Raw genomic sequence first — 27,241 nt, 5'->3', positions numbered from 1 at the left:
AGGAAGTGTGTGTGATTCAGAAGTGATAATTTGATGCTCAGAAAGAGAAAAACAAGTCCCAGGTCAGAGCTACAGGGCAGTACAGCAGTGACTACAGAAGCCAGACAAGGAGAGGAACGTGCTCATGCACAGCACAGTGACTCTGTGCTTTTGTGTTGAACATTAGAGAAAGAGAGTGAGGATAAGATAAACAGATTGTCTTGAAATCTGGCATGGTATTAATAAAGATCACCTAGAAAATGCTAGGAAACCTGTTTACAAAGCACTGTTGGAAGACATGCTATAGTGGTATTGAAGATAACAGGTATCTACTCAGGTAATCAGCATAGTCTGCCACGTATGCCCAGTTCTCCATCTTCCAGGAACTTCCAGGTGTCCCTATGGGTAGAGCCATGTGACTATTTTTACTTCATGAGTCATAAACTTAAATGAAGTATATGTCATTTCCAGGCTGGAGCATCAAATGGCCAGTGGGAGATGCTTCAGCTTTTACTTTTTTTTTTTTTTTTTTTTTTTTAAATCCTTCAGGCAAAGTGCCTGGCCACATTCAAGATGGGCAGCTATTCTCTCAACCTGGGTTCCTAAAGAGCTATGATAATCTAACCTCTTGAGGATCCATAATACACTTTATTGGATGAGGAATAAAACTTGGTTATTTGAAGTCTCAGATATTTGGAGTTGTTTGTTACCTCAGCATAATCCAATATCCTAACCGGTATATATAGTTACTTTCAAATGGACATTAGTCTAGATAACGCTTTCACTGGCCATTGAGAAATCAGATATAAATGATAAAAGTCATAAAAAGCCAGAAAAAACATAAAAAACCTAGAAGCGTGAGAAAAGAATGTAAAAAGGATAGCAAAGCAGACTTGAACTGATGGATTTCAGGGGGGGGAACATCTGCTGGAAGAGGAAAGGAGGAAGGGGAAGAAGAAGAGGAAGAGGAAAGAGCCAAGAGCTACATGCATAAACCTAATAAATACAAATCCCCTTATGTTTCCTACTGTTCTTCAAGCAAAGTAAAAATAGTTCATAGAATAATTTACTTTTTAAGTTTATTCATTTCGAGAGAGAGAGAGAGAGAGAGAGCATGCGTGGGGTTGGTGCAGAGACAGATGATCTCGAGCAGGCTCCATGCTGTCAGCCCTCACAAGGGCTCAAACTCATGAATCATAAGATCATGACCTGAGCTGAAATCAAGAGCCGACACTTAACCAACTGAACTACCCAGGCACCCTTAGAATAATTTATTTTTATAAGTGTTTGGAAATAATCTGCTTATTTTTGGAGATTATTATTCTATACATAAATGTACCATTCCATCGTTCTGACACCACCGTCATTTCTTCCTTTGAGTTACCAATTGAAAAGCTATAGGATCATGGTTTTATTACACACATAAAATGAACACACTGCCACCTAATTAATCTTTCATCCTAAATAGCTCATTTCTCAAAAAAATATGAGATTAAAACATAAAAATACGGAAGATACAAATGTCTATAAAGCATTTAATTCTGCTTTTCCTTGTTAATAACAAAAATTCTGTATACATTTTGAGATAGAATTTGCACTCCTTAAGTCGTGTGATTTCCATATGAAAGTATATCAGAATGATGATATCTACGGTAGTGCCATTTCATAAGTGAAGAAAGAGGTTCCCAGAAGCATCATGAAGCCAGCAAAAATGCATTTTGGGATCCATTTTTTAGTATTATTCAAAACTTCTAAAATGCTTGCATTCATTGGTCATTCAATAAACATTTAATGAGCACCTACCATGTATCAGACATTGGGCTAGGTGAGCAAGACATACTCTAATGGGTAACACAAGCACCATTGCGTGATTAAAAAGACACAGTGGTAAGCCCTAGGCTTTAAGTACAGAGTGAGACCTGTGGGGGCACACAGAGAGCCATGTAACCCAGGATGTGGGGTCACAGGAAGGCTTCCAAGTAGTAGTGTCTAAAATGAGACAAGACTAAAGTTGCTGACAGCAAGAACTTTCCAGGAAGTTCTAAAATGAGAGAACCTTGGGGCGCCTGGGTGGCGCAGTCGGTTAAGCGTCCGACTTCAGCCAGGTCACGATCTCGCGGTCCGTGAGTTTGAGCCCCGCGTCGGGCTCTGGGCTGATGGCTCAGAGCCTGGAGCCTGTTTCCGATTCTGTGTCTCCCTCTCTCTCTGCCCCTCCCCCATTCATGCTCTGTCTCTCTCTGTCCCAAAAATAAATAAACGTTGAAAAAAAAAATTTAAAAAAAAAAAAAAAGCAAAATCATTTACAAAAGGAAATATGAGGCCAAAGAAGGACTTTAAAAAAATGTTATGGGGCGCCTGGGTGGCTCAGTCAGTTAAGCATCTGGCTCTTGATCTCGGCTCAGGTCATGATCTCACATGCTGACAGCATGGAGCCTGCTTGGGATTCTCACTCTTCCTCTCTCTCTGCCCCTCCCCAGCCTGTGCTCTCTAAACAAACAAACAAACAAACAAACATTTAAAAAAGTTTAAAAGGTGATATATGCAATGATTGAGTGATGATAAAAAATAGACAATAGAGAGGGTGACATAGAAGCTTCCAGAGACAAAGGGTATATGTGATGGCAGAAGCTCCACAAAAAAGAGAGACAAATTGAGATCCAGAGCTCAGCTGGGGGAATCAGCCACAGATGAAAGAGCAGAGCAGCTCTTTCAGATTCCAAAAGACTCTTTGCTATACTCTTTTTCAGACAAATTGTTTATATATGTTCAATCAACAGAACGCTTTTGTTCAATCTGATCATGAAAAAGAGGACAGCAAGACATGAATATATGACACAGAGGACTTAACTAAAAACTCACAACTGTGAGCAAAGCGAAGGCACCCGGATTGCAGTTTCTTTTCAGCTCCATACTGCCAGCTCTATCCTAGTCCTCTGGATGTCCATAATAGAATCACATGAAGCCACTGTTCAAAGAGTCCTTGTGAGGTCAGGAAGAGGGGGCAATGATGGATTCATGAGCAGCCAGCAGGATTCAGCAACAAAATAGTAAATTATGCCAGGCCAAGAAATATACATATATCCAGAAATCAAACTCAAAGAGCAAAGATTTACAATATAAAGAGAAAAAAGTATTTAGATACAGTTAAAGGCTGGGACAAGAACCAAGGTAGATGCTTGTACAAAATACTTATCTGTATGGGATATTTAAATTTCTATTTTTTCTCAAAAAGATATTCAACTAGGCTCACAAGGCCTTCCAGGGTCAACATTCTATCAGTGAAGATGGTAATTGAAACTTAGGCATTCATGGTCATTCGCAAGGCTGTTAGCAATGTAGCAATGCAAGAGCTACTAGCATGCAATTGACTTTCTAGACCAGAGTAGACATATGTCAAACCTCATACCCTTATGCATGATTATTTCAGACTCCTTCATAAAGCAACATATTAGAAACCTACTTGAATAAGCTTAGTTTATATTTTTCAGATATTTGTCTAATGGGTCATGCTCTGAAATGTGATGGGAACATGAAAATATCCTTTAAAATTATAATAACAGAACAAATTAATAACAGTGCTTGAATTTTCAAAGATCAAAGGGTAATTTTTTTCAAAGTGTTAGGCACTTCACCTTAAATGGATTTAGAAATCAAGTTAATGATATGATTGCTGAAATATTTAGGAATAAAGTGTACTAATATCTGCAACTTCTTTTAAAATGCATCAAAAATAAGATGCCTTGATGAATGGATAGAAGGATCGATAAATGAGATATGTAATAAAGCAAAAATAGGAAATGCAAAATGTTAATGGTAGAATCCAAGTGATAGATATATGATTACTAACTTCACAATTATTTAACTTTGCTGCATATTCTATTTTTATTTTATTTTAATTTTCTTAATTTTTATTTGAGAGAGAGAGGGAGCATGAGCACTGGAGATGGGCAGAGGGGGTGGGGGAGGGAGAGGGAGAGGGAGAGAGAGGGGGAGAGGGAGAGGGAGAGGGAGAGGGAGAGAGAGAGAGAGAGAGAGAGAGAGAGAGAGAGAGAGAGAGAGAATCTCAAGCAGGCTCCATACCCACCACAAAGCTTGATCCCACGACCCTAGGATCATGACCTGAGCCAAAATCTAGAGTCACACACTCAATCAACTGAGCCCCCCATGCACTCCCTGCATATTTAAAATCATCACACCAAAATTTTGTAAAAATTACTTGTAAGTAATCATTTCACTCAAGTTCTTGGTTCCATCAGCTATCATCCTCTCAAGGGCCTTGTTTCATAAATTTGGTCTTATACCACTTTATTGCTTTCTCACTCTACTAGTTCTCTCCACCTTTCAGCACTTGTAAGTGTGTGTGTGTGTGTGTGTGTGTGTGTGTGTGTGTGTGTGTTGTAAAAATAGAAACATATTCCAATTAGCCTTCGAGAAGAAAGGCTTGAATACTACTTATGATTTTCAAGCTACAGAAACCGAACTCAATCTGACTCAGGTAAAATGGAGAATTCACTTAACTCACGAGGCCAGTGGCAAAGGGTGAGGAATCTGGAAAATTTAGGCATGACTGGATCCAGGAGCTCAAATTATGCTATCAGTTATCTACTTTTTCTATCCCTGTCCTGCTTTTACTATGTTGGTGTCTTTTCAGACCCTGCAAGATTATTTGAGAGGCAACTGTATGAGGAGTAGGATTATAGGATTGTCTGGCATGTCCATTGTAAAAACCTCTCCTATTCTGGCAGATTCCACCCTTGAGTCTGTGTCTCCTTGTAGCTATCACAGTATCCCTTGCCACACTTTTTGGAAGCTGCATCTATATTCATTTTCCTTCTTCCTCACCTCAAAACCACTCCTTGGTTCTCTGCAATCTGGATTCTGCTGCCATGGCTCCATGGAAACTGCTTTTACAAAAGTGACCAATGTTACATCCTTATTGAGAAAGCTGTGAAGACTTTCACTTCTTATCATACTGGTCCTCTATGCAGCATTTGACTCTGCTGGCCACTTGCTTCTTTTCTTACTTTATATTCTCCCTCTAGCAGATCCTGAGATAGGACTTGAGTTCAAGTAGTTTATCCAAAAGATGATGTCAAGGAGCACAAGTGGGGAAGTAGAAAAAACTGAGACAGAGAAGAGAAAAAGGAAAATAAAAAGGCATTAGGAAAAAAGGCCTTCATCAGTTTTCTTCTGAACTGTGACAACAATCTCCTAATCGGTCACCTGGCCTGGGTTTTGCCTGTCTAAATCTATCCCTCAAAATGCATTCAGGGAAATTTACACAAATATGACACCCCTCTCCCTGCTCCAAGTCTCTTCCTCTCTCCAGCCCCCACCAAATAAATCCAGACTACTTGGCATTCAGCACAAAGCCTCCCACCACTTAACCCTTATTTGCCTTTGTTGTTAATTCTTGCTCTGGTCTCCACCTGTAGTTTTGGATACCAGTACTCAAGGACTGTAGGACACCTGACAGGACATGCTCTTTCATACTCTCTTATCTCTGCCAAGGTTACGTCCCTCTGCCTAGAGTGCTCTTCCTACTCTCCATGCCTAAAACGTCTTTACACAACCTTCATGACTGGACCAGGCAGCCTTCCTCCAGGTCTCATTGCATCTTGAGCAAACATGTACATTGGCACCAATAATGTTATTGTATCAATGTAGTCTGTTCCCTTTTTCCATCTCCCATACTAGACCATAAGAATCTCAAGGATTAAGGTCATTTATTATTCAGTAGGCTCTTAATAAATAATGAGCTGAACTGTAAAATTACTAGTAGTACCATTACTGACATCTCTCAATTCAAGCATATAAAATTGATTGGAATTTCTTTTTGGACAGTTACAAGAGCTATTTCCTGAGGGAGTGAGAGAGTGAAAAGCAAGGAGGTCTGTTTCACTCTGCATACTAGTGTGTTGGAACTAGCCAAACACCTATGGAGGAAGTTGATGGAACTGGTGAAGGGGAGAGGCTAATAATCCCACTCTGTCCTCCTTCACACTCTCTGGTGAATTTGCTAGAGTTTCCAAGATCTGAAATTGAATTCAGCCCCTAGACTGAAGATTTGCTTTTATAGATAGGTACCAAGAATTTAAGCTGCCATTCATCTTACCTACTTTAACTGGATGTAAACCTCTAGCATAAAAATGGGTGATTTGATTGTATTTGTTGAGATTCCTAGAAGAGTTTGTTAGTAGAGAAGTTTTTGGCCAACTTTCATCATTCATCCATTCAACTAATATTTTGTTTTATTTTGTTTTAATTCACTTTTTGAAAAATAAATATAAATAGTAAATGGTAAACAAAAGGATATAAGTCAGTGCTATCCAAAACATTACTCTGCAGTGATGGAAATATTCTGTATCTGTGCTGCCCAGTATTGTAGCCACTATCCATATGTGCCTTTCAAGAAACATGGCTACTACAACTGAGAAACTGAATTTTTTAATTGTAGTTAATTTTAGTTGAGTTAAATTTAAACAGCCACATGGGACTAGTGGCCAATATAGCAGTGCAAGATAGATAGTAAAACCTCTTTTCCTTTGTTTCTGTTCAACCATCAAGTTCTTCTCAGAGGCATCCATTATTATCATATTCTTTAGCATATTTCCCGGGATACTCTGTATATCTGTAAAATATGTGTGTGCACAAATAGCCACATACAAGTTACACAAACCACTTTGAATTCTGGTTTTTCCCTGAAAACCCTGGGTCATAATTTCCATTTCAGAATAGAAGACTGCCTCACACAGAAGTACTGCAGAAGTACTGCAGTTCCTTAGTGTGTGTGTGTGTGTGTGTGTGTGTGTGTGTGCCACAACTAGTCCTCTATCCAAGCACATTTTGCTTGCCTTAATATTTTTCTGTGAAGAAAATTCATAATGAGTGTTTCACAGATTCCCAAGACCATCCATATATTTCATGTATTTCATTAGAAGAACTTTCAGTTTTCAGAATATAGTTGTGCTCACTGCTAAGGTTTATTACAGTAAAAGGCTATGCAAGAGGGTCAGCAAGCGGAAGAGACACAAGTAGAGCCTGAAGAAATCCAAACATAGGCTTCCTATGTTCTTTCCCTCCAGTGAGAGGATGCAGCCTGTGCACTTTCCTTCAGCAGCAAAACATGCAGTAACACGTGTTCGATATTTCTGCCCAGGGAAACCCATTAGAGACGTACTGCTAAGGTTTTCCTTGGGGACTGGTCACATAGGTACCCCCTGCTTAGCAACTACCAAAGCCCCAAATTTCCATTATAAAAGTAGTTGTTTAGTGCTCCAATTGGGTAAAACAGCCTTATCACTTTGGCAACATTTCAGATCAGTACAGGAAACTGTTTACCAGCCAAGTTATCAGAAGCCAACCAAGAGCCAATCATGTAAGCAAGCCCTTCTAAGACAGCAGCCCCAGACTTGCTATGTTAACCCTTTTCTGCATAATGAATATCTTAGCACGTACCTGTTTGCACATACATATGCAAGTATACCTGTAGGGTAAATACTTAGACACAGAAATGCATCAAAAAATATGAGCATTTCCAATATTAATAGACATTGCTGGACTGTAGCAATTTACACTTGTACTTGCATAGCATTAGAGTATTCTCCTAAATCCCCACAAACACAGTGAAATAAATGTTTAAAAATGTTTACTATGTACAAGGCAACATTCTAGGTACTGGGAATACGGCATTAAAGAAGGCAGAGGTTCTGGCTTACATTTCACAGGACAAAAGGCAGAAATAAACAAGTAAATGAGTAAGTGAATAGAATAATTTCAAATAATAGTAAATCATATGAAAAAGTAGAGTTAGATCACATGGTATATTTGGACAAAAGGAAGTGCTTTGGATTCAGTAGTCTAGGAAGTTCTCTCTGATAAAATGATCCTTAAGATCTCAATTCCATAAAAAGAAACAAAAGAGAGAGAGAGAGAGATAATTATTCCAAAACTGGAGGCAGAGATCTACCAGACAAGCCTGGGGGGGAACTGTCCATATGCCACAAGGTGGGAACAGAAGAAAGGTCCCTAAGACCACAACACAGTCCAGACCAAAGGAGAGAATATTTCAAGTTAAAGTCAGAGAGGACAGCAGGGGCTTTCTGTCAATGTCAGAACCTTTGGCTTCACTCTGAGTGCTGCTGGGGAAAGTAATTTCATTCATGCAGTCTTTTGATCCCCTTTTGGCTACATAAAAATGGGTCTTGGGCCTTCCCTACCAAAAGCTAAAGAGCACTCACAGCCTCACAGTCTGTGCTGGACTTATCACCTTGTGTGGGTTTATCTTTCCCTGTTTCAGACTCAGTGTGTACTCTCTTGGTCGGCTTAAGTGTGTGGGCCATATGGCAGCTGGTCAACCCCACTACTATATTTGTCCCATGCAGTGAGGGGACAGGAAGCACAAGAAGGGCACATGTAGGCCAACTGCCCTGCATCAGCTGTGATGGAGGGACCCATTGTCCATGGGGGACTGACACCTACCACTGAAGCTCATCTTATCGGTTTCTTCCCTGTGTGAGTAAAAGCATTGTTCCATTCAGTGCTTGACTGCACTGTGCTTTCCTTGGCAACTCTGGTACTAAGAGGCACTGGGCAGAAGTGTTCAGACTTGACTTCTGCTGATAGTTAACAGATGCCACTTGCTCGGCAAGTACAATGTAAAACTTTTGAAAGATTTTAAGCAGGGGACAAAAGTGTTCAGTTAGCAACTGTGTAGAGAATGGATTTTAGAACAATAAAAAGAAAAGCGGAAGGAATTTGAAATTTGTTGAGGCATTCCAGGTGAGAAATGATGATGTTTAAGCTGCAGTCTTAGCAGGAGGGTTGAAGGAAATGAAGCCAGCAAGAGTTGCTGAGAGTTTGAATGTGTATATACTGGAGACTGAAACCAACATGATCTCTGTCCCTGACTTGGGACTGGGCATATTTTCTTTTCTCTATGTTAAACACTAATGAGAACAAGCATAAAATAGCTAATTGCTTGAGAAAACACTTGCTCCTTAAACACAAGATTGTAGAACCAGCTAAATAGCTTACCCAAAAAGACTAACAACATAAAGCACTGCCTTGATGTATCTACCTATCCAAAGCTATTATGTCATAAACTCTATCAAATCTCAACCAGTTTCTTGCTTTGTAAGACTCACTTTAAAAATCACCCAGCCCAGGCCCTAGAACCTTGAAGTGTTCCTCCCTGAAGGTCCAGAATGTGTTGGGAGAAAAGGAGAAAGAAGTAAAGAGAATCTTCTGGAAAGTTATTATCATACCTCTATTATTGTAGTTTCAGAATCTTAATATGAGATCCTGGTAGAATGAGTCCTTGGTTAACATTCAAAATGCTTGGTCTATGGCCGACCCATTGACTTAAAACATCTCAATCCCCCAAGATCTTCTACATAATGTAAAGATACAAAGTTAAACCCTGGTCCACCTTCAAAAAATGTGAAATAATAGGGGCGCCTGGGTGGCGCAGTCGGTTAAGCGTCCGACTTCAGCCAGGTCACGATCTCGCGGTCCGGGAGTTCGAGCCCCGCGTCGGGCTCTGGGCTGATGGCTCAGAGCCTGGAGCCTGTTTCCGGTTCTGTGTCTCCCTCTCTCTCTGCCCCTCCCCCGTTCATGCTCTGTCTCTCTCTGTCCCAAAAATAAATAAACGTTGAAAAAAAAAAAAAAGTGAAATAATATATGTAAAACAGGGAGTAGTTTGAGGGGAAAATTGAACTTTATGAAATAAAGAAACTGTGCTATTTTCTGATTGAGTGTAACTTTTAACTCACATTCAACCAACTTCAATCTCTTTGAAGTACAAAATGAGATTTTCTGATTCCTTAGGAAGTGCCTTAAAGCCAACCTAATTATGTTTTATATGAATATAGATTCTATCAAAATAGGTGACAAAACTAGCATCTGGGTGTGAATTTTCCTTCATGTACTAGGAAATAGGTAATAATCCCAGGGCCAGCAGGGCCTTAAAAACAGACATAATCCTAAATTACACAGAATAATGATCTATAAAACAAGGAATACAAATATTGGCAGGTAAACCATACAAGGCTTCATTCAGGTTATGCGAAGTTCAATTTGAAAATATTACTTTTCTCGTGATGCTTGGGTGGCTCAGTCAGCTGTGTCTGACTTCAGCTTAGGTCAGAATCTCACTGTTCATGGGTTTGAGGCCTGCATTGGGCTCTGTGCTGGCAGCTCAGAGCCTGGAGCCTGCTTGGGATTCCGTGCCTCCCTCTCTCTCTGACCATACCCTGCTCATGCTCGCTCTCTCTCTCTCTCTCTCTCTCTCAAAAACAAATAAACATTTTCTAAAAATTAAAATACTACTTTTTTTAAAGAACCATGCTTATTATTGTAAATATATTAAAGTTTTGGGCTACTTTGAAATGCTTAGAAATCTGTGTTCAAAAGGAGAGAAAATAAGTACACTTCTCTGGGGTTCGAAAAAATTTTTTTTTCAGCGACCATTTCTCATCAACTATGCGTGCCTTCCTTATACTTTGCATGGGCCAGATGCTACAAGAAAGCAGTGTACATCTTTTCAATGAAAACACAATAGTTACTCAGAAAGACGAAGGCCTCCAAACAGTGTGTTGCGGTATACCATCTTGCAAAATCTAAATATAGTGCTGGGTCAACTCCTTTAGGTCACTAAACAGAACTGCTGGCAATTCCAGACAATGACTTTTTGTGTTTTTTTTTTTTCCCTGAACATTTTCACCACCTGTCTTCATGTCTGACCTCTCCAGTCATTTCAAACAGTTCACAAAAGGAAGAAGGAAAAAAAAAAAAAAAAACCTGGCAAGCCCATATGCCAAACTAAATCATATCCAGGAGACCAAATGCCTGCTGCATGCAAGAAATGGTTATTTATAGACCTGTAATTAGTGATTAAAACCCCAGGGAGTATTTTGTTTTCCTTTTAACCTTAAACTCCTCTCAGCTTCTATGTATTCTCATACTAAATGTGATGCTGTACAGCTCAGCCATTTATTAGAAAACAACCTAGTAATTATTGTGGGAAATGTGCTCTTCACAGTAGGTCTAGTTTGCCTCATGTTTTTAGTGGCCAATTATTTTTCAAAATAAGATCAGAGCCTAATCTGCCCCGGTTGGCCATCAGAAAACTCAGCAATGTTTCACCATGTAGAAATTAGTAGCTATATTAAAAATAAAAAGCAACTTTTAATTAGTAGTGATATTTCAATAGATTTAAGCTGAAATAGTGTTATTTAAGAAACGGGTATTCAAATAGGAAAAACAGAACAAGGCTCACTATGTTATCACAGATTTAATAACTGAGACATGAGTAATGTGGGACTGAGAGTATGCCTATCTATTATCAATTCTGAATATTTAGCAAGTCCAAGAGCATATATTTGCCCAATATAAACAGGCATTTCATTTCCACCAATGTGAAATGGATATCAGAAAGCAAAACCAAAAAAATGATTAAAGATCCCATGCAAAGAATTTCAAATAATTCATGTAGATACTCTGACTTTAAGGAGGGAGAAACTAATACCTGCTTAAATATGGGCTGAGCATAGGAACTCTCTTCCAAAGAAACAGCACAGAAGTGGGGGGACAAGAAAGTAACTTTGCAGTGGAGAAACCCTACCACCACCTCAGTCAGGTGATCAAGGTCAATACCAACAGTGATAACTCATAATGACAGTATGAACTTCTAATATGATGTGATGAGAATGACACCTCACCTGTGGATATTACCCCCAAAAAACTCATAACTCCATTCTAAACATGAGAAAAACACCAATTCCATTAGAGGGGCACCCTACAAAACACCTGACCAGTGTTCCTCAAAACATTTAAGGTCATCAAAAACAATGACAGTCTGAGAAACTGTCATAGTCAAGAGGAGCCTAAGGACACATGACGACTAAAGGTAATATAGTATCCTAGATATAATTCTGGGACAGAAAGAGGACATTAAGAAAGTTTGGACTTTACTTAATAACGAATCAATATTGGGGTACCTGGGTGGCTCAGTCAGTTAAGAGTCTGACTTCAGCTCAGGTCATGATCTCACAGTCCATGGGTTTGAGCCCCAGGTGGGGCTCTGTGCTGACAGCATGGAGCCTGGAGCCTGATTCGGATTCTGTGTCTCCCTCTCTCTCTGCCCCCTCCCCTGCTCACATTCTGTCTCTGTCTCTCAAAAATAAGTAAACATTAAAAAAATTCTTTTAAATAATAATGTATCAATATTGGTTCATTAACTGTAATAAACATACCATAGTAATACAATACATTAACAATAGAGGAAACGAGTATAAGGGTACTTTTTGAACTACCTTTCCAATTTTTTTTCTGTAAATCTAAAACTCGTGTAGGAAATAAAATGTATTTAAAGGGATAGTAATACATGTGAGTACATCTAGCACCCAGATCTTGGTTTCTAAAAACAAAGGCTCCTTGGAGAAATGGCTGATTCTTGGACTAGGGCAAGAAATAAAACCTGGAGCATCTTGTAACATCAGAAAGAAAGAAAGTGGACACACACACACACACACACACACACACCAACTAATAGTGCTCCTAACAGCCGAAGCTGAAAAAATGAATCATTTAGCTTTTACCACTGATATAAGGAGGAAAGAAATGAATATTGATTGCAAGCTGTTTGTGAACCAGGCACTGTGTCAATGCTGAGCATTCATGCTGCATTTAATCCGAGGATGACTCTGTGAGGTAGACGTGATTACCTCAACTTTATAAATGAGGAAGCTGAAGGTCAACACGTTTAGTTAACTTGCCCAAGGTCACACAGGTCTCAAGGAAGAAACCAGGTTTTAAATTATAGGATTGCCTAGCTCCTACATCCACACTTTTTTCACTCTCATGTGCTGCCTCTAATTCAAATTCAATCTTCTTCTGGTCATGAAAGTTAGTCTTAAATCACCTAAAGTTTTTTGCTAAATTTCCATTAAAGAGTTTTAAAAAATGGAGGGGGGAGGGGAACCTTACTTTAGAAATTATTATTATTATTATTCTATTAGTGATCGTGATGGACAAATTATAAACAAACAAGCTGCAGAGTGGAGGAAATGATAAAGCCATCCACCCCAATCAAGGTACCCACGACTTAACTGTTCTTGGAACTGTAATTTACATCCCAGCAGTGACATCTAATACTTAGTCTGCCCCTTAAAAAGCAGAATGTTTCTGCTTCATTTCTGTTTATATAGCCTCCAGGAGAACCCGTTTGCATTACAAATTCATGAGCGAACAGCTAGTAGAACCTTGGTGTGACCTCATCAGAAGAAAGAACCCAACGTATCTCGTCAGGCTGCTCCCATCAAGCCGTCACCCTAGAAAGGCTAAAAGGGATCGAGTTAAATAGAGCATCGTCAGGGAGTGGCATGAGGCACAGTAAAAACACAACCCAGCATAGCATATACACTGCCCGTGTTGGGATTACATTACCCACTACACATTTCCACCCCACCTCTCCTGCCTGTCCCCAGCAGCCACATCATGTGTTTCTGGGTTACTGTGTCACCCACAGGTCTTAGTATCTGGGCACTGACCCAGTGACTTGCCACCTTTGTGTTTCATCAATATTCTTCCACATCACTTTTGTTGAAGCTGCTTCTTCTTTATAGATAAGTAATTCACATTTTTTATAGTTTTTGAACTATAGGGGTTGTATTTAAATATTTTCTTCTTTTGGCCTCTATACCTAAAGGCCCATTCTAACTACATTTTCAAGTTCTAACCTAAACATTGTGTTGGAAATTGTGTGGACTGGAAAGTTTAAGCCCTAGAGGGTGGTCAGGTCTGTGATGTATCCCATAACATATTTTTCTCACTTTGGGAGTGCACCCTTTCAGACCTCCTTTTTTGCTTCCAAATCACACTCATTATTATTACTTAGTCAGTTTTATATGTAGACCATTTCCATTATGTCTTTGTACACAAGCACTGTATAGCATACGAAACAACTTTTTAAATCTTCTTACAGTTGGACCATGTTATTTCCTTATTTTCTTGGAATATAGAAACCCTAATCATAGAAGAATAGGGTAAGAGATTGAAAAATATTGGGCACCAATATAGGCAGATACAACCTTACTACACTGGGAAGGCATCTGAGGCCTTCCAAACTGGGCTTACAGATACCAGGAAACTTTTATGAGGCCACAGCTTAAGTCCAAAAGGCTTAATGTACAATAAGCCAATTCAAGTTTCTATGTCAAAGAAAAAGACTTGTCATTCAGGATGATTTCTTGGGGGTGGGAGAGAGCATTAACTAATAAAGATTACTAATCATTCTGCAAACAAATTATGGAACAATGTTAAACAATTCATTTTTCTTTCTTAAAAAAATGTGACTAACTTCCAAATAAAATGCATATTTTTCTCATCTTACAAAAATTAGCAAAAATATAGGTGACAAAGTTTTATAACAGAGTTTGAAAAATATTATTTTTAATATTTTCCCACAGTAACAGTCTGGGGAATATTTGTTCTTATGAGATAACCAAGAAGGCTAACTCTGAATAATGTTCTGGCAACCTGCCTCTCCGGACAAGGGTGGGAAAAGCAAGTATTCAAACTCTGGGAAAAGCCATCTCCAAGGTAACCCCCATGTTTACCCTTCTTTGGGGAAATTATGTGAGTGCAAGACTCTCTGTGTCTAGGCAGGTGACTGGCAGAAAGAGCTTTCAGAGAGGGGTCAACAAAGCCCCTTCCCAGCAAATGCCTCAGGCAGTCATTAGCTTATAAGACTTCTTTGGTAATTAAATATCTGTGTAACAGCCCAAAGTCACATGCTAACACACACACACAAAAAAATGAAGCTATGGGAATTTAGCCCCTGCATTTAATGGAGGACAGAGAAATGGCCAGAAAGAGACATGGGGTTGAGGCAAGGTTGGAACTAGTTGCAGAACAAATGGGACAGAGCTTCTCTCTCTCTCTCTCTCTCTCTCTCTCTCTCTCTCTCTCTCTCTCTTTCTCTCTCTCTCTTTTTCTCTCTCTCACCCCTCCCCACCACCATACACACAAGCATCCAGTGTTTCTAATTAAATTTGGATTATTTGAGAGTCATTCCCTTTCCTGTCACAGACTGTTTTAGAAAGGATTAAACACAAAGCTAAAGAAGAGATTTGGGGTTCACAAACCCCTGAACAAACAGAACCTTTTAATATAATAGGTCAAATACAAGCCTGGCTCCCAGTATGGAAAAATGTGGGAAATGTACATACTGGGTCTTGCTATAGTTCATATTAGATTTTATACAACAAGGGTAGAAGAAATAGCCAAAACATACCATAGATATAATTGTATGCTACTTGAATCCCACTTAAGAGATCTGCTAAATTAGAAAAACAATTTAAAAGGATTTTTCAAAAGATTAAGAATCTGTCCTTTCTCATCAAGGAGTATTGTATCTGGCAGAGTGATAAAGAAAGCATATTCTATAATCAGAGCAGTAATGGGGGCTCAGGGAAGGATAGAACCCATATGTTTAAAGGAGGGGTAGGATCTTTATGGATGAAGCATATAGGAAATACGCTACAAAGGGAAGGAACATTAAATCTTGATGGGTGGAGGTAGGAGAAAAAGTATTGACAGAAAGGGGCAATGGCTAAAAATTAATAATAGTAATAATAATAATATCATTATTGTTGTTGTTGTTGTTGTTATTTTAGGTACACAGAATTGACAATTTGTTTAGAGCAGTGGTTATCAAAGTATGGTTCCTGGCGATACCAGCATCATATGGAAACATGTGAGAAATGTAAATTCTTCTAAAGAAGACGTTCAAATGGCCGGCAGGTACATTAAAAGGAGCTCAACATCAATAATCATTAGGGAAATACAAACCAAAACCACAATGAGATATCATCTCACATCTGTTAAACTGGCAATCATCAAAAAGACAGGAGATAACAAGTGTTAGCAAGGATGTAGAGAAATGGGAAGCCATGTACACTGTTAGCAGAATTGTAAATCGGTACAGCCATGAGGGGAAACAGTATGGGAGCTCCTCAAAAAATTAAAAATAGGACTACCATATGATCCAGCAATTCCACTTCTGAGTATGTATTTAAAGAAAAAAAAAACAATCTCAAAGAGATAGCTGCACCATTATATTCATTGCAGCATTATTTACCATAGGCAAGACATGAAAACAACCTTTGTCCATTGACAGATGAATAGATTAATATTGTATATATAATGAAATATTATTCAGCCATAAAAGGGAAGGAAATCTCGCCATTTGTGACAAAATGGATGGACCTTGAAGGCATTATACTAAGTGAAAGGAGACCGAGAAAGACAAATACTGCATGATCTAACATATATGTGGAATCTAAAAAAACTGAATCATAGAAGCAAAGAATAGATTTGTAGTTGCCAGAGGCTCAGGGCAGGGGATGGAAAGAGGGGAATGACACATTTATTCTCCCCTTGTAATGATTTCTATTCCTACATTCTTTTTTTTTATTTTTTTTAAAAATTTTTTTTTCAACGTTTATTTATTTTTGGGACAGAGAGAGACAGAGCATGAACGGGCGAGGGGCAGAGAGAGAGGGAGACACAGAACCGGAAGCAGGCTCCAGGCTCTGAGCCATCAGCCCAGAGCCTGACGCGGGGCTCGAACTCACGGACCGCGAGATCGTGACCTGGCTGAAGTCGGACGCTTAACCGACTGCGCCACCCAGGCGCCCCTATTCCTACATTCTTATTAACTCTTATTAAACTCTCTTATTTCATATGTTATAGGGACACTGCATTTCTTTTTTGAGGTGGCTAGAATTAAGCATGTAAATAAATATTGTAAATATTTCTAAGTCTGGGAAACAAGAGATGAAAAGCTGATTATTTCATAGCAAACTGCGTCATAATTAAGGGATGTTAGTACTCAGAGAATAACTTTTAGTTGTTTTTAAAATAATTTAATGTATATAAATGAAGAACAAGCAAGAATAAACATTGACATGAGCCAAAAATTTGATACTCTGATATACTGATATTCAGTGTCTAGATACAGTAATCTACCCGGGTTTTCTGGGATGGAAATCAATAAAAGCTCTCAGTGGTGAAAAACCTCCCTTAGCTAACAAATGGATAGTAGAAGAGTACATCACCTTTGTAGAGAATTTGTTACACTTGGAAAGAAGAGGGCACTATGAAGTAGGTGGTAAGAGTTTTTGGCTTTGAGCTTGAAGGGGTTCCCGCTGATCTCTCCTGGGATAGTTTGAGTCTCTAAATAAATAATAAAAGGAATGGATAATAGTCAATTAAATAAAATAGGAATCCATGAGTCTAAACTTACATAAATGAACGAGTAAATGAATAAACGAATGAATGAAGACTCTGATAAGAGACAGTTACCTCAAATCACCTTTGCAAAAACTGCTTACTAATCACAAGAGAGAAAGAGTGATTTCATGGTAGAGAAACCTCTCAGGCACCCCCTTAATCAAGTGATCAAAATGAATATCATCAGATATGGAAAATATCGCAATCAGGTGCCACTTGATGGGATTGCAATGAGGAGAGTGCCCATCACTTCTGAGACAGGACTGACAAAGATGCCTGAATCTTATCATTTAAAAAAACAAACAAACAAAAACAAAAACAAACCCATATGAGAGGCATTTTACAAAATAACTGGCGTGTAATCTTCAAACAGTAGTCATGAAACTCAAAGAAAGACTGAGAAACTGTGACAGACATGACAATTAAATGCAACACATGATTCTGGACTGGATACTTTGCTATAGCTATATTACTAAAAAAATAAAAACAAAAAACAAAAATAAATAAAAAAAAAAACCTAAGGAACCTTGAATGGGATCTCAGAATTAAATGTTAACAATGTGCCGATGTTAACTTCTTGATTTTTATGGTTGTAGTACGACTCTCTCTGAGAATGCTCTTGCCTCTAGGAATTATACACTAAGATATGCAAAGGTAACAGAACATCATGTTAGCAATTTACCCTAAAGTAGTTCCATAAAAACAAGTTTCTTTTACTGTACTTGCACCTTTTTGGAAAGTTGAGAATGTTTCAAAATAAAAACCACTAATAAAAAATTAAAAAGTTTGGCCTTGGAAAGGACTTCATTGCCAGTGCTTGAAATCCAACATAAGATCACAAAGCCAGTGAATATCCCAGACTTCTGGTGATGCTAGGGAGCAGGGAGAGAGGTTCCAGTAGTGGGGGTGGGACAGAGCCCCAAGAAGCTAATCTGAGTCACTAAACAAGGCCAAGTGCCTGGAGGGCTAGTAGTCAGTCCCAGGGCAAGTCAGGCAAGAATGAAAACTCTATTCCTGTGTGGAGTTCAGCAAAGACTCCATGGAGCTGAAGGAAAACTCAGGCACAGAAACAACACAGAAGCCCAGGTAGCCAACAAGAAAAAAACCAGCACACAAAAGTCATGCTCAGAAGAGAAGCAGAAAGAGTGAGAATCTGAGTTCCACAGCATTCCTTAATCTCTTCCCCTCTATTCATTGCGAGATTCTTTTTTAATAGCAAAAAACTGGGGGAAAACACTTAAAGGTCTATCAATAGGTGACTGGTTAAATAAATTGTGATAAGAGCCATACAATATAACACACTTCACAACTATTTAAAAGATGTGGCTTACCTATATTCTGACTGTAAGTCCAAGGAGCAAGCAATTTGTCTACACCATCATGCCCTGCTCTATCCCTGGTGCCTAAAAAGAGCATGGCATGTAGTTGTTGTTCAATAGATGTTTGTTGAGTATATGAAGGATAAAAATTATATTTTTTAAAAAAGGGTGCAAAATAGTATGAATAGTCCAATCTCATCTAAATTTTACCTAGCTATCCCAAGTTTTCCAGTTTTTATACTTTCCTTTAAGTATTCAAGGAATCACTTTTAACTTTTTTTGTACAGGGGCACATTTCTAGGGAGGAAGTTTACCCTCTCTTAGACGCTGCCCCTGTCAACTCTCATTCCAATTTCCTGGTCAGCCCTTGGCCAGCTGTCCCTCCAGCATATTCTGTCCTATTCCCCACCACAGGGCACAAGGAGGGACTATATATCCCCTTTTTCATTCCCTCTATACCCAGTAAGAAAAGGCTGTTTTGTGTAGTGCACTTCCACTGAAGATCTGTGAATAATGGAAGGTCATTGCAACTTAGTACAGAGAACAACTTGAAAAAGAGCGCTGGGCGTCACTCACTAAAAGCACAGGGCGGGCTTTCTGGTACTTGCAGTCTTCCTAATTCCCAGCATCCCCGTGAAACTCCCTCACCAGCTTTTTACTGATGGGCCTGAGCTCCCATCTCCCATTTTCCCATATCCGCGGCTCTCTTTATCATATATACCCCACGCTCATGCTCATGTAGCTCTAACAAGAAAACAACACCTACTTCATAACACACAACAATTCTGGTTTCTTCTGGGTCTTAAGTGCTCTCATTCAACTAATCCCTGAATCTTTACTTTTCATGGCCATTAAACCAACCCACTATTGTCTTCTTCCACTAATATGCAGGTATCTCCCTAAAACAGTTTCTGCCCTCCTAGATTAATCTACTCAAAGTGAAGGCTATTTTGGAAATAGTAAATGTCCTCACCTCATTTTACAGAGATATAATCAGAAAGAATATCTACCAAACTATTAACAGTAGTTTTGTCAGGCAAATGAAGCATCAGGGTTCAAAATCATAAATACCTACAGGGCGAGGCAGGCAACAAAACCAAGTGAATCAGGCTGATGTAAGAAATTTCTTTGAGAGAAGCAACAAAGTTTGCAGGAGCATTGCTTTGCCAGACATGTGCCTAATTTACTTTAAAAAGCTATGAATATTAGTATAATGCATTCAGATTGCCTCAATTCACATAAGCTTCCCTAAAATTAATGTATAGATATTTGCTTCAAATTTTCATAGTTAAAGAATACTCTACCCAAATCCTTAATTACAGCCCAGAAGAACCAGATCTGGAAATTTTTATCACAGACATCTGAGATTCAGGTATGTATATAAACTCTTCTGGCCTTGAAGTGATAGCTCATTTTTCAAAAAATACTGAAATGACAAATCAACCAATTTAAAAAATGGCCAGATAATCTAAACAAACATTTCTCCAAAAAGACATACAGATGGCCTTGAACAACATGAAGAGATATCATTAACCATCAGGGAAAAATGAATTAAAACCACGAATTGATAGAAGACACTGCTTTACACTCACTAGAATAACTAAAATCAAAAAGTCAAGTGATATGTGTTGGGGAGGATGTGGAGAAATTGGGACCCTCACACACTGCGACTGCTTTGGAAAATAGTCTGGAAGTTTCTAAAGTGGTTAAACATTTAGAGTTACCAGATGATCCAGCAATTCTACTCCTAGGTATATGCCCAAGAGATAAGAAAACCAACATCCTCAAAAAATATTGTATATATAAATATACTTGCAATAGTCAAAAAAGTAGAAAATTCCCAAATGTCCATCAACCGATTAGTGAAAAAACAAAATGGGGTATACGCATACAATGGAATATTATTTGGCAATAAAACAGAATGAAGTACTGATACACGCAACAACATGGATGAACCTTGAAAACATTATACTAAATGAAAGAAGTCAGTCTCAAAAGACCACATATTATATGATTCTACTTTAATTAAATCCCCAGAATAGGCCTATAGAGACAGAAAGAAGATTAGTGGTTGCCAGGGGTTGGGGGGGAGGGGGGAATGAGGAGAAAGGTGAGGTAACTGCTAACGGGTTCACAGTTTCTTTCTGACATAATGAAAATGTTCTACAATTGATTGTGATGATGGATGTACAACATTGTGAATATACTAAAAGCCACTGAATTGCTCATTATAAATGGATGAATTGTATGGTATGTAAATTATATCTCAACAAAACTGTTTAAAAAATACCAAGTGAGCCAAACAAAATACATCTTCAGTCTAATGTCACCTCTAGACCCTTAAGTCTGTGATCTTAACTTTATACTTTCTTATTTGTTGCATGTGTTATAGTGAGCATTTGTATTAGTAAGCTCTTGCTGCCATAACAAAAACCATAGAGTTGGTGCCTTAACAGAAATTTATTTCTTATCTTTCTGGAGGTTGGAAAGTCCAGATAAAGGTGTTGGAAAGATTTCTTTCTGAAGCCTCTTCTTTTGGCTTGTAGTGGCCAACATTCTCTGTGTGCTCATATGACCTCTGTGCATGTAAGGGGAGGGAGAGGGAACAAGCTCTTGAGTGGGGTGGGGTGGGGGGATGGTCTCCTCTTATAAGGGTACTAATCCCATCATGGAGGCCCCACCCTCATGACCTCATCTAACCCTGATTTGCCAAAAGCACCATCTCATCTCTAAATACTATCTCACTGGCCACGAGAGCTTCAATTTGGGAGGACACAAACATTCAGTCCATAACAAGCATGAATTACTCTGTAATTTTAAAACCATACTTAAAAGTTTTTTTTTAATAAAAATAATGAAATCTCTACTTTCTATAGTCTGATTTTATCTTAAAAATTGGAATGTAAACTTCATGAGGATGGGGATTTAGTCATTGGTGAATCCTGGCTATCTGATATGGAGTTGGTACTCAGAAATATTTGGGAAGAAAGAAAGGGAAGGAGGGAGGAAGGGAGGGAGGGAGGGAGGGAGAGAGGGAGAGAGGAAAGAAGGACATACTAACATGCATGGGCCTAGGGCTGAACTTGCAGGTGGGGATTAAGAACACAAAACTATAGGGGCACCTGGGTGGCTCAGTCATTTAACTATCTGACTTCAGCTCAGGTCTCATAGTTCATGAGTTTGAGCCCTGCATTGGGCTCTCTGCTGTCAGCACAGAGCATGCTTCAGACCCTCTGTACCCCCCTCTCTCTCTGCCCCTCCCCCACTTGCACTCCCTCTCTCAAAAACAAACCTTAAAAAAAAAAGCACACAAAGTTATAGAACGTACAGGCCTGCAGAGGCTAGGAGTCAGACACTCTGGGACCTTCATCCCTTAAATTTCACCTTCTTCTTTCAAGTGCCAGTGTTTGCCTAAGCCTAACCTCAATTTTAATGATAGGCAGTGAACTGAGGTATAAGTAATTCACCACAAACAAGGACACAGTTGTGCCCTGCTTTAAACAATTTCAAATGACACAGAGGTAGCAAGGCCACCTACACATCGACATGGATCAGCACATTGAATTAGAAGTCAAGTGGCAGAGAACCAGAACAAGCCTCTTTGTGAAATGAGATGACAGGGTCCCATACATGTGTGGGGCACTCTCCTGGTGGCCCCTGACAGCTTGTGCAACCACAGGCAGTGATGTCAAGGGTGGCCTGTACCACTGAAAGCAGCGTGGGATTTTGTCTGCAACTGGGTAGTGCCTGTAACTTGTATCACTCAGCTACCAGAAAACTCAAGAGTTTCACAGCAGTTTCATGACAGGAGCATTCATGTACACCAGGCAGTTGGCCACATCTCAGTTTGCTCCTTCAATAACTTCCCCCTCACCATGGCTCCCTTCATAGTCTCACTTCCTTTCTTTCCCTCACACTCCGCCTTGTTCCTTGAATTAACTTTTAGAAGTATGGTCTGACATCTTTTACTTAACAACAGTGTCTGAAGTAATAGCCAACATGATTCTGCTTTCAAATCACATAAGCAAAGAACTCATCAATTTGGGAGAAATTTCCCAGAAAAAGCAAAGAAATCAATACTATGTTTAAAGGTGGCCCTTTGAAAGAACTAATGCCTTGTATTTGTGTAGTTCTTTATACAGAGCAAAGCACTTTTGCATATTTACCTCATCTAATCTTTTGAATCCTACAGGTTTTATCATCTGGGATCTGAAGCTCAGAGAAAGGAGACAATGCAAAAATATTTAAGACTAAATTGAGTATTTACACTGTACTGGCACTGCTCTTGGTGTTGAGATGTGTGAACCCATTTAATGTTCACAAGAACCCTGGCAGGAAGGTAGTTATAATCCAATGAGGGAAGAGGGCTCTCAGAGATTAGTCAAGATCTCACAAGCAGACACAAGAGGCAGTAGAAAAGCAGGAATGCAAATTAAGCCCAGTCAGCTCCTGAGTACATGTCCTTGTCCTCCGCACTCACCTGTGTGTGTGGCAGAAGCAAAAGTTAAAAAACCATCCCCTCAATTCCAGGACTTTCCTACCATCCATTAGTCCAGGTCATTACTGCTGGACGTGATAGTGCTGAAGTGGTGAGAGTATTCGATATGAGTTTTAATAAAGGTAGATGATTTATGATCTTGTCTTTCTGGACTTACGTATCCTAAGACTAAGTGTATGTATGCATGCATGCACACCCCACCCACACATTTTACTCCTATGGACTCATGATAGAGTTGTCTTCTTATTTTGGTAACTGAAATAAGAGGCATTCTAATTACTCTTTGGAGAAAAGGGCACCGTGTGTCTTCCCAACTCCCCTTCCCGAAGAAGAGGAACACAGTGGCTGTGCAGGTGTATGGTGAAGGGGTGGGATGGCTGGAAAAATACATGCAACAAGACATGCTTATTTTGCTTCTAGTGGTATGTGTCGAATTCTGGCAGCTCTAAAGACGTTCTTTTTGAGGACTGGCCCTTAAGAACTTTGCCTTGTCATGGAGACAAGCCTTACAGATATAAAATAATTAGAGAACACCACTAACACAAGTACTAAAATGTGTGGTGTAGCCAAATGAGTTTCATCCTAAGCATGAGGATCTAGGGCCACATACAGTTTATTGTGTACAAGCTATACAGTTGTACGTGACAGCCCTGTGAGGATCCTTGTGTGTGTGTGTGTGTGTGTGTGTGTGTGTGTGTGTCTGTGTGTGTGTCGGGCAAGGGAACGTATATGACTGTATGACTGTGATTATACTTTCAACCTCTACTGGTTGTGCAAATATTTGTAAGTGTAGATGGATTCTAGAACACCTTGGAATAATAAAGCAGCTCCCCCTGAATGTAGGACCTACATGCTTTAAATTAAAAAAGCAAAATGAGTCAGAAAAGATAAGAGATTGTGGGAATTAGGATAGACAAAGAAGAACTAGTAAAATGTGGATTGAAAAAGGAGCCTGAGGGGCGCCTGGGTGGCGCAGTCGGTTAAGCGTCCGACTTCAGCCAGGTCACGATCTCGCGGTCCGTGAGTTCGAGCCCCGCGTCGGGCTCTGGGCTGATGGCTCGGAGCCTGGAGCCTGTTTCCGATTCTGTGTCTCCCTCTCTCTCTGCCCCTCCCCCGTTCATGCTCTGTCTCTCTCTGTCCCAAAAATAAATAAACTTTGAAAAAAATTTAAAAAAAAAAAAAAAAAGAAAAAGGAGCCTGAAATCATCCAAAGCAGGGGGAAGATGAAGCTACAACTCACATGTAGGCATGAATTTTGAACTTGGGGGTCTTGCACAGAGTAATGCCATTTTTCACCTCTATTATTATGGATTTCTCTTGTCATAATCTAATACAGTCATGCAAGGACCTACTTGGAATGAAATGGTCCCTCATAATTTCTTGGACAAAGGTACCATAGAAGTTACTTGTGTTGCCATTTGTTCCATCACAACGTTTCAAGGCCACTTAGGTAATTCACAGTGGAGATGTATGGACCAGGCTAGGTCATCTTTAACACACTGTTTTACTCTTACTAGTTAGGAAATTCTGAAGTGAAAACTATAAAATGCCACATACTGATTTCAATAGCTACTCAAAGATAAAAATGTATGTATAGCTAAGATTCTTTTTAGCAAGATCTAGCTAAATGGATCCTGCCACATCTGAAGTATTTGGCCCTCTGGAGGGGAAAGGCAGCACTCCATTTTACCACTAAGCAATCCTCCTATTCATTGTACAATTGTCCTGAGATGTACCAGTGATTATTTCTGATTTTCCAAAGAACATGAAACAATTGTGGAAGGAATGATTAAATTCTTCTCAGAGCACAGGGCAAACTTTTTAGCTTTATAGCCTGACAGCTGAGATTACACACAGACAACACTCAGTTTCCTATAACCTCAGGCTCACACTATTTTATATCCGAAAAAAGACCATGTTGTTTCCCAGCTTCAACACAGAGTTCCAAAAGAGAAAAAGAGACATTAGACTCTTGTGTCCCAATGATCCAGAGAAATGGAGGCAGAGCCAGGGGTGCAGGAATTGTGTTGTTTCACAAGAGAAAGTAGAATGGAGAAAGAAGGATGATGTATCAGTCAGCTCCTGCCACAATAATGCAGCATAAGAAAATATCCCCAAACTCGGGGGACTACAACGTAAGTATCAATCTTTCTTGGACATGCCATTTAGCTTGGCAAGCATGAGAGCTCCAGACTGCGAGTTGGCTCCAGAATGCACTTTGGGACCAGATCTACCCCAGATGTCTTTCATCTTCCTTGGAAAACGACTACCTAGAGCAAGTTTTTCCTGACACTCAGCAGTTAATTATATAAGACTAAGAATCAAATGTGAGAAAAAGCTGGAGCCTAAGATTCTCTGGAGACATATGAAGAAGAAGAAAAAAGATACCATTCATGACTGGGGAAGCATGGTTCTCTCCAAACAGGGTTCCTGACCTCACACACTTGCTCCCATCTTCCACATTTACTTTTATGATGGGCTTCTGAATTTTCTCCACTCCTTAAAATCTAGTGATACTTGGCTAAATTCATAGGCCCTAAAATGTTTGTTTGATATTTAAAAACAAACAAACAAAGAGAAAGGCCACACTTTGACAATACATAGCAGAGCCCTCTTTGTAAGTTACTCATTTTCTGTGAGCCTCGGTCTCGGCAAAATGGGATTTTTTAGTGTAGACAATATTGGCACCCTAAAAGCTGTAAAGCAACTCAGAAGGGAATGGAATTCCAAAGTCTTGAGCATCTTGCTGAGAGAAATGCTAGAATTATATAAATTTAGCAACATCTTTTCCATAAATAAAAATCACAACTAAGAGTTTCTAAAGGCCTACTCTGAACCCAAAATAAATATGTTAAGAGATACTTACTGGGACAATTGCCCTAAGAAAGAGGCTTCGCTCTGCAGCTGAATTTATGTTCTCCGAGGGCGGGTGTCAGGGTTGGCAGAGATCTCAGGGACAGGAATGAGGAAAGCCAAGAATGATATGTAGGATGCATGATTTTTCCCCTTGATGTAGGCACAGGGGCTGCTAGAAGTCGATCCCCATCCCCCTCGAGCTCAGTCTCTTCCCCACCCTCCATGGGTTGAGGCTCCATGCAGATGAGTGAAGATGGGGATCAGAGGGAGTGAACCAGCAAAGCCCACTCAGAGGGTACTGGGTGCACTGGTCTACTTGGGCTATGCTGCATTTAGCTCTCTACAGAACGATTTCACTTGCTGAACAAACAAGCTGCCGTGAGCATCTTCCTACAACCGCTTACCTCAGGTGATGAACAGCAGAGCACGGTGGTGAAACCACCCAGGCCTTGTCACTTCTGCTTGTGCTGTTGAGTTCTGGAGGTGTTGTGATTGCCCTTAGCCTCCAGGCTCAGGGCAAATGCCTGAACCTACAGGAACAGCACATTCTTGCATTAACCACCTGAGTCTTGTCAGCTGCTAGAGGAAGAGGAGGCTTCTAGGACTGGAAGATCAACGTGGCAGCAGGCCCAGCTCTCTGAGTTCAGGGCAAACTGAGTGAGGAAGGAGCGGCCTCACGTGATGGAGGGAAGCAAGGTGCCAGCTGAAGCTGGAAACTGGCTCCCTGATAAGGTGAGCAAAGCTACGTCCCAGTCCTTTGGGACCACCTTCCAGGATGGGGACAGACCTCTAGCCCGGAGAGGAAACAGGCAAGAATAGGATCATCAAACTGCCAGCTGGATGATTTCTACGCTCTGGGTGTTTTCTTGGTTTGCTTTCCTCATGTTCTCCCTCAGCAGTGACTAAAGTAATTGTGTCTTTTCATGCCGGTCTATCTCAGTGGTGAAACTTTCTGGAGGAAACAGGGCTCCACCAACCCAGAGCCGCACGTAGGGGCGGGGTCGCTGTATGGGTGCCTCGGAGGTGATGGACTTGGAGCTGCTCTACGAGGCGGTTTCCCCCAGTGGGACGCTGCCAAGTTTTCATTTTAAGAGAAGGGTTCCCCTTTCACAAGGGATAACATGTTATTTGTTGTATTCATGGCCAAGAATGTGGTCTCTGGAATCAGACCTATTACTCAATTTGGTCCCATCACTTACAGCTGTGTGATCTTGGATAAGCTTCTTAATCAGCTAAATCAGTTTCGCCATCCATAAAATGGAGGTAATTATTGTAACTTACAAGGTTGTTGTAA

This window comes from Lynx canadensis, chromosome C2 (assembly GCF_007474595.2).
Source record: "Lynx canadensis isolate LIC74 chromosome C2, mLynCan4.pri.v2, whole genome shotgun sequence".
NCBI lineage: Eukaryota > Metazoa > Chordata > Mammalia > Carnivora > Felidae > Lynx > Lynx canadensis.
The sequence above is the reverse complement of the archived record's forward strand: the minus strand, read 5'-3'. Positions refer to the sequence as shown.